The sequence below is a fragment of the Vitis riparia genome, chromosome 17, assembly GCF_004353265.1.
Source record: "Vitis riparia cultivar Riparia Gloire de Montpellier isolate 1030 chromosome 17, EGFV_Vit.rip_1.0, whole genome shotgun sequence".
In the NCBI taxonomy this organism is placed as follows: domain Eukaryota; kingdom Viridiplantae; phylum Streptophyta; class Magnoliopsida; order Vitales; family Vitaceae; genus Vitis; species Vitis riparia.
The window spans coordinates 7,355,403-7,368,217 of record NC_048447.1 but is presented as its reverse complement, the minus strand read 5'-3'; positions in this window follow the sequence as shown (position 1 = coordinate 7,368,217).

The window sequence follows — 12,815 nt, the reverse complement described above, 5'->3', positions numbered from 1 at the left end:
TATATGTGGGTTCACTTTTGATAAAACAAAGGCTATGAATAATTAAGGAAAATACCCAAAAGGGGGGGGGGGGGTGAATTGGGTTTTTCAAAAATCTTTTTCCACATAATAATATATGTACAAAATAAATAAAAGAAAGAGATAAAGTTAGAGAATTCAAACTCGGGTTTATAGTGGTTCGACACTCCCTTGCCTACGTCCACTCTCCTCAATCTCCTAACCGAGTGAGGGTTCCACTAACTTGAAGCTTCAATCAAACTTTCAATCTTCTTACACTTGGATTCCGGCTCCAATGGGCTCTTACACAACCTCTTCAAGATTTGAACCACTTGAAGGCTTTCACACTCAGTTTACACAAAGATGAAACTTTCAACCTAGCTTAAGGATGACTCAAGTACAAGAGAAAGCTAGGATGATTTACAAGAGTGCACTAAGAATATGCAAGTGATGGTTTAATGCACTAAGAAAGAAATGAGAGCTTTTTGATCAAGAACAGGTAGGTAGGTTTTGAATGCAATTGTTCTCTTGTCAATAAATGAAGTGGAGCTCTCAATTTATAGGTTTCTAAGCTCGGGAGTCAAAAACAGCAAAAGGCAACCTCGTTCGGTCGAGCTAAGGGTCGACCAGTTCACTAGCCGTTGGAGCATTTAATGCATGACAGGTTACCGTTGCCTCAACTGGACCTCGACCGGTAAAGGAATCACATCGACTGGGAAGAGAAGGCTACTGGGAGAGAGAGAAGGTTTTTAACCTTCCTCAACTGGTCCTCGACCGGTTGAGCCTTTTTGGCCCCGAAAAACCTATTTTTTGATTATTTTCTTTTATAACACTTAGGCAAGGTCTTTAGGTGAGTTAATATGCCAATTTTGAATCAATTTGCCTAAGGTATATTTGATAAAACTCGGGTTTTAAAGAAAATCAAGTTTTAAAGAATAAACCGAGTTTTCTAAGATGCATGAAAAGGTATGAACATCCTAAGTGCACTCATGCTATCATCTTACATTCATTTTCTACGATCTCAAGTCTTCCAAGCATCTCGATCTTGTATCCATTTGGTCATTTGATGAATTTTCGAGTTTATACCTGAGATTCTTAAACATTAAACCAATTAGTTACTTAACCATGATTTGTTATCATCAAAACCCGATTAGGAGAACCCTTGGGCTAACAATCTCCCCCTTTTTTATGATGACAAACCTTGGTTATCTAGGAGAGAAAGAAATCTCCCCCTCAAACCAATCATGGATCAATCAAACGATAAGCAATGTAAAACACAAAGAATCAATAGATAAAAATATCATATCATATATATATGGAAATCTCACATGTACAATAAGATAGATATGACAATGATAACAATGACATGCATGAGAGACTCCTAGATCCTAGATCCTATAAATATCTCCCCCTTTGGCAACATAAAAAAGAAATGAAGGGGGATGTCTAAAAAGCCTCAAGGCTGAGGGGGTGGAGGAGGAAACACAGAGCGGAGATATGCCATCATCTCCTCATGCTGACTCGCCTGACGGCTCTCAATACGATCCATGCACTGCTCAAGATGGTCAAAGGTAGCCTGCTGCTAATCCATACGCTCCTCTATGCGCTCAAATCGCTGCTGGAAGTGATCAAACCGAGAGGTGACTCCAGTTTGATACTGATCGAGATGCTCCTCTAAAGAGTAGAAGCGGGAGTCATGGACTAGGGCAAGCTCCTCCATACGAGTCCCAAGAGAGCTGATCTGCGCGGAGAGATCCATCCAAGGCACATGATCAGGAATATGAGGTGCCTGAGATGGTAGCTCAGTAAATGATGGCTGAGATGAAGGGCTTACTGTGAAGGACGGCTCAATCATCATAGGCTCGGAGAAGGTAGCCTCAACATGAATGCCCTCTGACTGATGTGGAGGCGGAATGTCAACCTCGGGCCCTCTCTGCTCAAAGTCCTTCTGAAGGTCCAACCCATCCTCCATCTCTCTGATCTTGGCCTCCTCCTCTACTCTAGGGCGTATCTGATCATGTCCCCGGGCCTGTCGCTCGGCTTTCCTAACTTAGGAACCATCGGGTGCCTTTTCAAACTTCATGCGCCCCAAAGACTGCTCATCATACGTGTCATAAGTGGTGGAGGCCTCAAAATCTATCTCTCTACTCAAGTCAACCCCGGCATCCTTGAAAGCACGGGTAAGGAAGCGGCCGTAGGGGAGTACACATGTCGAGCTCTCAACATAGGAGATCATGTGCATCATCATAAGGTAGCTAACATGAATCCATCTCCCGGTGAGGATCGAGTCAACAATGAAAGCCTCAAGGTAAGAGACCTCGTCTCGATGTCCTCCACGTGGCAAGAGAATCGAACAAATCATATGGTGAAGGACTCGGCTAGTCACTGTCAAGCTGTGAGCCGATGGTTTGCCCATCCCCTGAGGATCGGCAAGTTCGCACAACCTCTGAACGACCTCTCTAGGCTCAAATCCAGGCACAGTGGGCCATGCCTTAGCCTCATAAACACGGAGTCCAACCGAAGGGATGTCGAGAATGCGGCAAATGCTCTCGAGACTCAAACGGATCTCAATGCCTCTCACAGTGGATAATAAGGGTCCTCCAAGCCCGTAGGTCGCCCGAGAATAGAAAGCCCGCACCAGAGTCGGGAAGACTGGCTCAGAGATCGTCACTACGAGCAGTCATCCCTCCGTTCGAACAACCCCTCAAAGCCAAAGTGCTGAAGTTGGGAGAAATTGACACTTCTCCCTGGGACGACTTTCCTCTGAGCAAATTTTTGCTTGTAGCGCTGATAGTCCTCATTCGAACTGAAGAGTGCCATGTCAAACCTCGCGTTTCAGCGAGCCTCCATTTGCTCGGGCTGAGATGGCTCAACAGGGTGCTTGCCCTGAGCCCTGGAAGTGCCCGTCTCTCTCCGTGGTGCCGTCAATGAAGCGAAAGAAGTGAAAAAGGAGTCCAAACAGAGAATGAAAGCAGAGAGGAAGATGCAACCACAAACCCGAAACCCTATACGCTTGGAGATGGAGCTGAACAGCCTTGAGACGCGCGGTGCAGAGAGGAGACGCCCTCAAGAGGTGAAACCCTGGGTTTCAAACCAAAACGCTAGCCCAAATTCGTCCTAAAATCAAGTCCTCAGCCTGCAATCGGTCCGAAATCTGGCCAAAAACTCTTCAGGAAGCAAGGATGTGAAGGGACGACAAGCTCTGGAGGCAAAAATGGGAGAAATGAAGCGCGCGGGGGGCATTTTAAATTCTCAGCCCCGACGAACCGGTCAACCGGTCGACCGCCTGGTCAACAGTCAACAACCATGGTCAATGGTCAAATTTTCCAAATTTTCTTGCATTTTCTTGTCTCATGATCCTCCCCCCGCCCTTTTCAGTTGAAATCCCCAATTTTTTATGTCCAATGCCAAGGGAATTTTGAATTTTGGTCAAAAATTGACCTATTTCCTAAGGGATTGCTATATGATGCGTATGAGATGAAATTTATGCAATCATAATTCATTTCCAACAAGAATTCATTATACAAACACCATATCAAAGAGAAATAACTCCTAGTTGTCTTCTAATATCGGAAAATTGTTCTTCACTTAGAGGTTTTGTAAAAATATCGGCAAGTTGATCTTTTGTGCTTACAAATTCAAGTGTAATGTCACCATTTTGTGCATGATCTCTAAGAAAATGATGTCTAATTTCTATATGCTTGGTCCTAGAGTGTTGCACGAGATTTTTGGAAATATTTATGGCACTAGTATTATCACATTTGATAGGAACATGCTCAAAAGACAAGTTAAAATCACTAAGTATTTGTTTCATCCAAAGGATTTGTGCACAACACAAATCGGCTGCTATGTATTCGGCTTCCGCCATGAGACAAGTGAGTGTCCTAAGAAATGACAAGTGTCACTAGTGCTCTTTCTTTCAACTCTACAACTGGGAAAGTCAGCATCCGAGAAACCAATCAATTCAAAGTTATCACCCTTAGGATACCACAAACCAATATTCATTGTCCCTTTCAAATATCTAAGAATTCTTTTAACGACACTTAAGTGAGATTCTTTAGGACAAGATTGAAATCTAGCACACAAGCATACACTATACATGATATCGGGTCTACTAGCGGTCAAATAAAGCAAGGATCCTATCATGCCTCTATACATAGTTGAGTCAATAGATTTACCTTTTTCATCCATGTCAAGCTTGATGGATGAGCTCATTGGATTTTTCATCACCTTGGCTTCTTCCATGTTGAACCTCTTGAGAAGATCCTTTATATACTTTGCTTGATTGATGAAGGTTCCTTCCTTTAGTTGCTTGATTTGAAGTCCAAGGAAGAAATTGAGTTCTCCCATCATGCTCATTTCAAACTCACTATGCATACACTTAGAGAAATCTTCACAAAGAGAGTCATTAGTAGCTCCAAAAATAATATCATCAACATATATTTGAACTAGGAGCATATCCTTTTCTTTGGTTTTTATGAAAAGAGTTGTGTCAATTTTCCCATTTTAAAACCCTTTTTCAAAAGAAATTTACTTAGTCTTTCATACCAAGCTCTAGGTGCTTGTTTCAAACCATAAAGTGCCTTTTTAAGTTTAAAAACATGGTTTGGAAAGTTAAAGCTTTGAAAATCGGGTGGTTGTTCAACATATACTTCCTCATTTATGAAGCCATTTAGAAAATCACTTTTCACATCCATTTGATATAGAATAAAGTCTTTGAAGCATGCAAAAGCAAGCAACATTCTAATTGCTTCCAATCTAGCTACGGGGGAAAAAGTCTCTTCATAGTCTATTCCTTCTTCTTGATTATACCCTTAGGCTACCAATCTTGCCTTATTTCTTACTATGATGCCATTTTCATCCATTTTGTTTCTAAAAACCCATTTGGTTCCAATAACACTTTGATTTGAAGGTCTTGGTACTAGTTCCCATACTTCACTTCTTTCAAATTGATTTAATTCTTCTTGCATAACAATCATCCAATTTTCATCAACTATAGCATCTTTTATTATTTTAGGTTCAATTTGAGAGATGAATGCAAGATTATTACAAATATTTCTAAGGGATGATCTAGTTCTTACCCCACTTGATGGATTACCAATGATTTGATCTTGTGGATGGTTGATAACAAACTTCCAATCTTTTGGAAGGTCTTGGCTTGATTCACCTTGCACTTGTTGAAACTTTATTGAAACTTTTTGTTGATGACAAAAAGAGGGAGAAGTAATGATAGGTTGCTAACTTGGGAAGATATTTCAAATATTGTTTTAGCAATCTTATTCATATTGATGCTATGTGCTTTATTGGTTATATTTGTATGCATCATTTTTATTTTTTTGATAACATATGATTCCCCTTATATACTTTATTGAAACTTTTTGTTGATGACAAAAAAGGGGAGAAGTAATGGTAGGTTGCTAACTTGGGAAGATATTTCAAATATTGTTTTAGCAATCTTATTCATATTGATGCTATGTGCTTTACTGGTTATATTTGTATGCATCATTTTTAATAATAATGTCTTGCCAAATTGCTAAATACTCTTTATGCTATTTATGTTTGATTATATCATTTTGAGTATCCTTAATATACTCCTTAAAGTTTCTAAACTTGAAAATTTTCTAAATTCAAAGGAGCATATATTGAGGGGGAGCTTTTTAGCAACCTTGGTTTTGTCATCATAAAAAATGGGGAGATTGTGAAACCAAGGTTTGGTTAATCTTGATTTTGATGATAACAAAACAAGATTTAGAACTAATGATCATATTTCAAGTGTGATTAGGCAAGACAACTTCCAAAGTGGCAATCCAAAGACAAATCAAGCCAAGGAGAAATCATGAAGAAGAAGACCACCTCAAAGAAAAGAGTTTTTCAAGACCAAAGCTTCTTAGGATCTTTTTGTAAGATTGTTGGTGCACTAAGACTTTCATGCATTTCATTATTTATTTATGCACAAAAATCATCCAAGAGTAATATTGTTTTAAATATCTTAAGAATTGGATGATTTCATGTTTTCAACTAAAACCTTGTGTTAAATGATTTTCAAACTTATGTTAAAAGGTTTTAAGTTGAAAAAGGTTGAGTGTTGAGCCAAAAAAATGGCTTAACCGGTTTAACCGGTCGACCGGTTGTGCTTGTCCAGTTGAGGACCGATTGAGGGAGGCCAAAAACTTTCTCTCTCTCCCAGTGGCCTTCTCTTCCCTGTCAAGGTTGAACCTCAACCGGTTGAGGTCCGGTTGAGGCCCAACGGTCACTTTTCCTAATGGCTAGTTAACCGGTCGACCCCTAGCTCGACCAGTCGAACCCCTAACGGCTAGTATGACTTTTTTCTTCTATAAAAAGGTTCCAAACTTCATTGTTTCATGAGTTTAACCTTCCCAAATCATTCTTGAATATATTTGAGCCTTAGAAGAGTGTTTTTGAGTGCACCATTGTTTCATAACTTGCATATCTTTAGTGCACCATTCAATCCTAGTTTTTCTTGTATCTTTGAACCTAAAGTTCTATTACTAGGATTTTGAGAGATCATTATTTGTATATCTTTGTGAGGAATTTTCTCAAGTGAGGGGTATCACTTGAAAGGTTGTTCAAGAGAGGCATATCTCTTGAAGAAGTGTAAAGGGTGCTTTGAGCCAAAAGTCCAAGAGGGTGAATTGGAACCATAATCCAATTGTAAAGAGATTGGAAGCTTGGTTGAAGCTTCAAGATAATGGAACTCTCACTCGGTTAGAAGGTTGAGGAGAGTGGACGTAGGCAAGGAAGTGTCGAACCACTATAAACTCTCGTATTTGCACTCTCTCTTCCCTAACTCTTTTAAATTATATGCAATTGTGTTTATTTTGTTTATTATATATTTGCATATAATTGTCTCTTATTTTTGCATAGTTTAAATTTGTGAAAAAGAGACCATCACCCCATTTACCACCCCCCTCCCTCCCTCCCCCTTTAGGGTAATTGTCATAGTTTGGATTAGCCTCAAATTCCTAACAACTTTAATAATTTCCCAACATACATTTATTATTCAATTATGACGGTGACATTTTGAATTATTTTATTTAATTTATAATTAATTAATCAATTTTTTGAATTTTATATTAGTCTTAAAAATTACAAGATTTATTAGAGAATTTAAAACATTAATTATGACTATTATTTTTCATAGTCATTTTATATATTTTTTTAGTTTTAATTTTTTTTAAAAGAAGTTATTAAACTTATTAATAAATTAAATACAAGGTCTCACTTAATTTGAAGTTCATTTTCTCTAATGAAAAAAATAGTAAAAATTGTTATTTATTTCACTTTGTTTTTAAAAATTAATTCTAAAAAACATCAACCAAATAGTGGTAAAAATTTTTTAAAATAATTTTGTTTTTAAATCACATGCCTAAATAGGTTTTTATTATTTAAAAAAAAAACTCTCAAGGATTTTTTTATATGAAAAAAAAAAATTATTTCAAACTATGTTTAATTTACGTAATTTGCAAGTATGAATTTTAACATATTTATATATTTTTAGGAAAATAAGATATTATTTGAGAAATGTTTTTAAAAACTGTTTTGGAGTACAATTTTTAAAAGCTATTTTATAATATTTTATAGAATAAAAATATATTTGAGAATTTGTTTTTCATGTTTTCAAATATATTTTAAAAATTAAATTTTACAGGTACTATTCTATTTTTAATCATCCTTCATGCATGTATAATTATTTTTAAAACAATTCTCATTAAAGAAGTGAAAATAACTCAAAACAATTAAAAGATGCTATTTGAAAACACAATATTTTCCATTTTTAAAAATATAAATCTGTTTTCTATTTTTTGGTTATCAAAGGTGTTTCTCTCTCTCTCTCTAATATATATATATATATATATATTAAATTTTAAACATCAAAAAAACTATTTTTGAAATTCGTTACCCAATAGAGAATAATACCTTTGAATGTGGATATTATGATCTCTTTATGTAAGAAGAGAGCTTGCCTAATAATGGAACATGGAGATAAAGAACTATTCTCTTTTGGGGGCAAAACACTATGCTTAGATTGATCCATATTTATTAATTTTACCTAGATCAAATTATTCGGAGATAAGTTCTAGAAAATCAACAACAAGACATCTTGCGGATGTGCCATGAGAAAGCTTGTGGATGTCATTTTGCTGTAAGGAAGACGTAAACAAAAATTCTATTGGGTAAATCAACTTGTGGTTTAACAATTTATTTAAATCATTAAATACATTAAGTATACTTAATAAAATAATAAAAATGACATAATAATCCATTAATTATTTTTAAAAAAAATCACAAACACCATTTGCCTTGATAACACTTTTTTTTTTCCTCTCATGACTTTATTACTTAATATCAACAAGGACACACATATCAATTTAATAGTTTAAAAAAAATTGATTTAACAAACAATTAATCTTAATAATTTAAAGTAAAAATTTTAAAAATATTTTTAAGTTATATACAAGCTTAATCAATGTATTATTACATATCTTAATAGCTAGCCTTTAGATTTTCATATTTATAGTCATTTCTTTATTTCTTCCACAAAATTTTCCATATCATGTATTCCTTTGCCTTCCAAGGATCAATTAATTATCTTTTAATATTTGTATTAATACTGACATTCTTTTTTTTTTTTTTTTTTTTCAGTGATATATTATCTCAAGCCTTAAACCCCACTACAAGGAAATCAACCAGGGGGCCATCCACACACGTATCTGGACTTCTGGTCAAAGATTCAGCTCTACCACACATAAATAAACAAATCAAATATAGCACTTAGTTGTTCAGGATCCCAATGGCATATCTTTATTTGATATGATCATGGCAATAATGCAACCGAAATATAAGATTAAATATAGGGCAGTCGATCAGTGGAACCACCTTTTTAGTATTATAAATGTATAGCTGCACCACTAGAACAGGCATTGTCAATTGCCTGCAAAGCAGTCCCCTTTAATTAGCAGAAGCTTCTCCTCTAAAAGCCAGGCCCCCCCTCCCCACATCACTTCAAACCCAAGGCCGGTGCTCCCTGTAATCATTCCCTTTCCAGTATATTAATGGCTAATTGTCATTTTCTCATCATTGTCTTTTTGTACTAAGCGGCAAAGCGTGGCAGAAGAGACATATACATAATGGTGAAGTGGATAGTATATAAATTTCATCTTAGCGGCGGTGCGGATTGGTATAATGAAGATTGCATAAAATCTATGATTAATGTAAGAATAGAGATTTTTGTGGTGCTGTCTGCTTAGATGGGGGGCACAATTGACAGGCAAAAATTCGGATATGATCGTGACATATCCAAAATATTAATTATGAGTGCTATATGGTTGGCCTTATACCACCATATAATAATGTGGTTATGACGTTGCTCCATTGAAATCAAAGCCAAAAGTTAAGGTATACGAAGAGGGAAAAGCTCTGGTGTTTACAGCTATTGGAGTCGATCTCTAAATAATTGTTTAGCATCATGATTTTGTGGAAAATCGGCATGAACTCAGGGTTGGGGGATTTGGCGTGTACTGACATTAGAGACTATAAGTTTGGATGGTTGCGCGAAGGAGGGTATGGGGAGAAATATAATCAAATGCCTCTCAAGCTAGCCCATGGGACCTGTCTTCTTGGATCCGTGGGGCCAAGCACTGATCCAAGTCAAGTCCCGTGGGCTAGCTTTGAGGGTTGTGACTTTGATGGATGTTAACTTGAATAAGACATGGAAGATCAAATTTTATATGGGATCCTGTGTGTGTGTGTGCAAGAGAGAATTTGAAAGAAAATATAAGGAATTTTTTCTGAGGATGGCAATGGGTCAAGTTTGAAAACGGTCAAGTTGGAAAAGGGTCACCCCGTCCCAACCTCATCCCATTTGTTTAAATCAATACCTAACTCTATTGGTAATAAATAAATAAATGGGACATGATAGGGTGGGGTGAGTATAAGAATTCTCATACTTATCTCATCTCGTATCTTTTTTTTTTTAAAAAAAATATTAAATCATATTAAAAATAAACATAATTTATGACTAAATAAATATTATACATATTTATAATATATATATATATATATTCAAAAAGTTGAAAATAAAAAATCAATTAAAATAATTTTTTATTTAATATTATACTTAAATTTTTGCAATGAGTATTTTAAAAAGTTCACTCCATTACCATCCCTAATCTTCTCTTTTATGAACTCATATTTTAACTAACTTGTGGTAAGCCAAGATGATAATTCTGTCTATAGAAATAGGATTAGATTGAGTTGATAGCATTATTATATTAAATCAAATGAAATCAAATTTGATCATTTTTTTTTAATATTGGAAAGCATATGGATCAAACTAACCTTTTCATATTGGCCTACTCAAATTACATCCCCAACCAACACCATCACCAATACTAATCACAACCCTCACCACTAATCAACAAAGAAATCGTTTTTGTTCACTTCCATGACCACTACATTGTTGGAAAATTGCTAGATAGGGAGTAGGAAGGTTAATATCTACTAGATTTTATTAACATACATTTAGTTGTTTGAAATATCTTACATTATATAAATAAGACCTTCATTTTAAATTTTTTATTATTATTATTAATATTTTTATGTTTGTGGATGCATGTGGTTTAGTATGTTAAGAAGTTAACATCAATTCAATTCAATTTATTATTGATATTGTCCATTAATCCTAAAATGAGTTTGTAGCCTGTTATTCCCATGTTTGTTGTTTTTCCCAAACCAAGATTCATGTTTCTTGCTTATATGTCTAAAAATAGGGTCCTTGATCGATCATTATAGAGTCCATTCATTTCCTCTTAGTTTTTCATGCATTGTATAAACACACAACCCATTAATGCCATATATTTTACTGACTCAAAATGTATTAATGTTGTCTAGATTTTTTTTGTCCAAAGTATTTTCATTTATAAGGTCTCAAATGTGTAAATAGTTATGAAATAGCTTGATTTTAAATCCCTATTAAAATCTCTTAGTTATTATCTTCGGTCTTTTCAATACTCTTAATCAATTAAACCCCTTACAACGCCTTCAATACTTCCTTAATGCAAAATCTTACTTATCCTCCACCAACACACTATGTCACCTATCACAATGCATATGATTTGACTAATTAATCATACTTTAATGTCAAACTATAATTGTGAAGCAGGGAGATGAGATAAATAAGATAGGTGAAAAAAAGGTCTCGTAGCACTTAGTAAACTAGTTGGCCCTACCACTCGATCACTATAAAATTCAAAAGAAACTCATCCTTCGAGTCTTTCTCAAACCTAATTGCATCTCTCTTTCACTAAGATAACTCTCAACACTAGATACAAACATATTCCATATTCCATGACAATTACATAATATGCATCGTGTTTGGACTTATCAACCATTAATTAAATATACATTATTAAAAATACAATCAAATCTAGAATTTTAAACATATAAGAACATATCATGCAACTAGACAATTAACAATGCACATATCACATAATTTCATAATGTTTTTTAAAACAACTCAAAATATTTGAAACCTAATGACATTAAGTAATTTAAATATCTACATTGTGAAGATTTGCAATCCAAATTTGTGTTTTAATGTTTAACAAAACAAGAATTTTCCTCCAAATAAATGGCTAGGGAAAACCCAAAATTCATTTGTGATCTCTATAAAGCAGTAATATCTTCAAATATTTGATATTCAAAGTATTATTTGATCATTCAACTTATAACCATTAAATCATTAATCCTTCACAATCACATGATTAATTTAATCCATTCTACTTATCCGTCATCTCTCAATTAAATCAACCTTTCAGAAATTTAAATCCACTAAATAATAATTTAAATTATCATTTACAATCAATTTACTTTTTACATAAAATCCCAAATTCATATAGCTTAAAAATAACTATCAATATAATTTTGAATAAAGAAAATGCCCCATCTAATCATTTTTGAACACGTGGACATCCACGTTGGTTGAGGTAAATATTTATTAAAAATATATAAACACAGCTCATAATCACAGCCACAGTTGCACTTCTTAAGATAACTAAAAAAAAACCCAACAACAAGCTAAAACTGTTGAATTATCTCAAAAACAGACTTGAACCTACCTATGGCATTAAAAAAAAAAAAAAAAGTAATTATTTTGGTCCAAGACCCTATTAGAGGACCATATAATGCCATCAAGAAGATTAGAAGATAAAAACAATAAATATAATTGGAAAATAAATTTTTATTTAGATTATTATTGATTCCAAAAAAAAAAATTGAGAGAAAATATCAAGAAAAAAAAAGTAACGTGAAAAAAAGTGAAAGAAAAATAAAAAATTAACTTTGTAAGTCAATATATTATTTTTATATATTATTGTAAATTCATTTAAATTTAGTTTAGCTTGTTTATATGAAGATTAAATAATTTAAAATAGGAAAGTTTTTAATTTATTTTAATTATTTATTTTTATATTTTTCATAATAGAATCATATATATAAGAAATTAAGTTTTGAATATTTTTTGCTTTCCTTCCACATTTTTCGGAATCCAACCATGACATCGCTGAAAATATATTCATGGTACCGGAGGGATAATTTATTTTGACTCCGACCATGTTTCAAAAGCCATGTCACTCATTGGGATGCCTTCTCCACGTGGCATATATTTGAAAACCCAAAATCCATATTAAAAATCCTTCACATTCTTATACATTTGAATCATTTCTATATAGCCTGACAGAATTCTTTAGTCTCTTAACAAGCCAAAAAAAAAAAAAATGCATATTAAGATACAATATGAG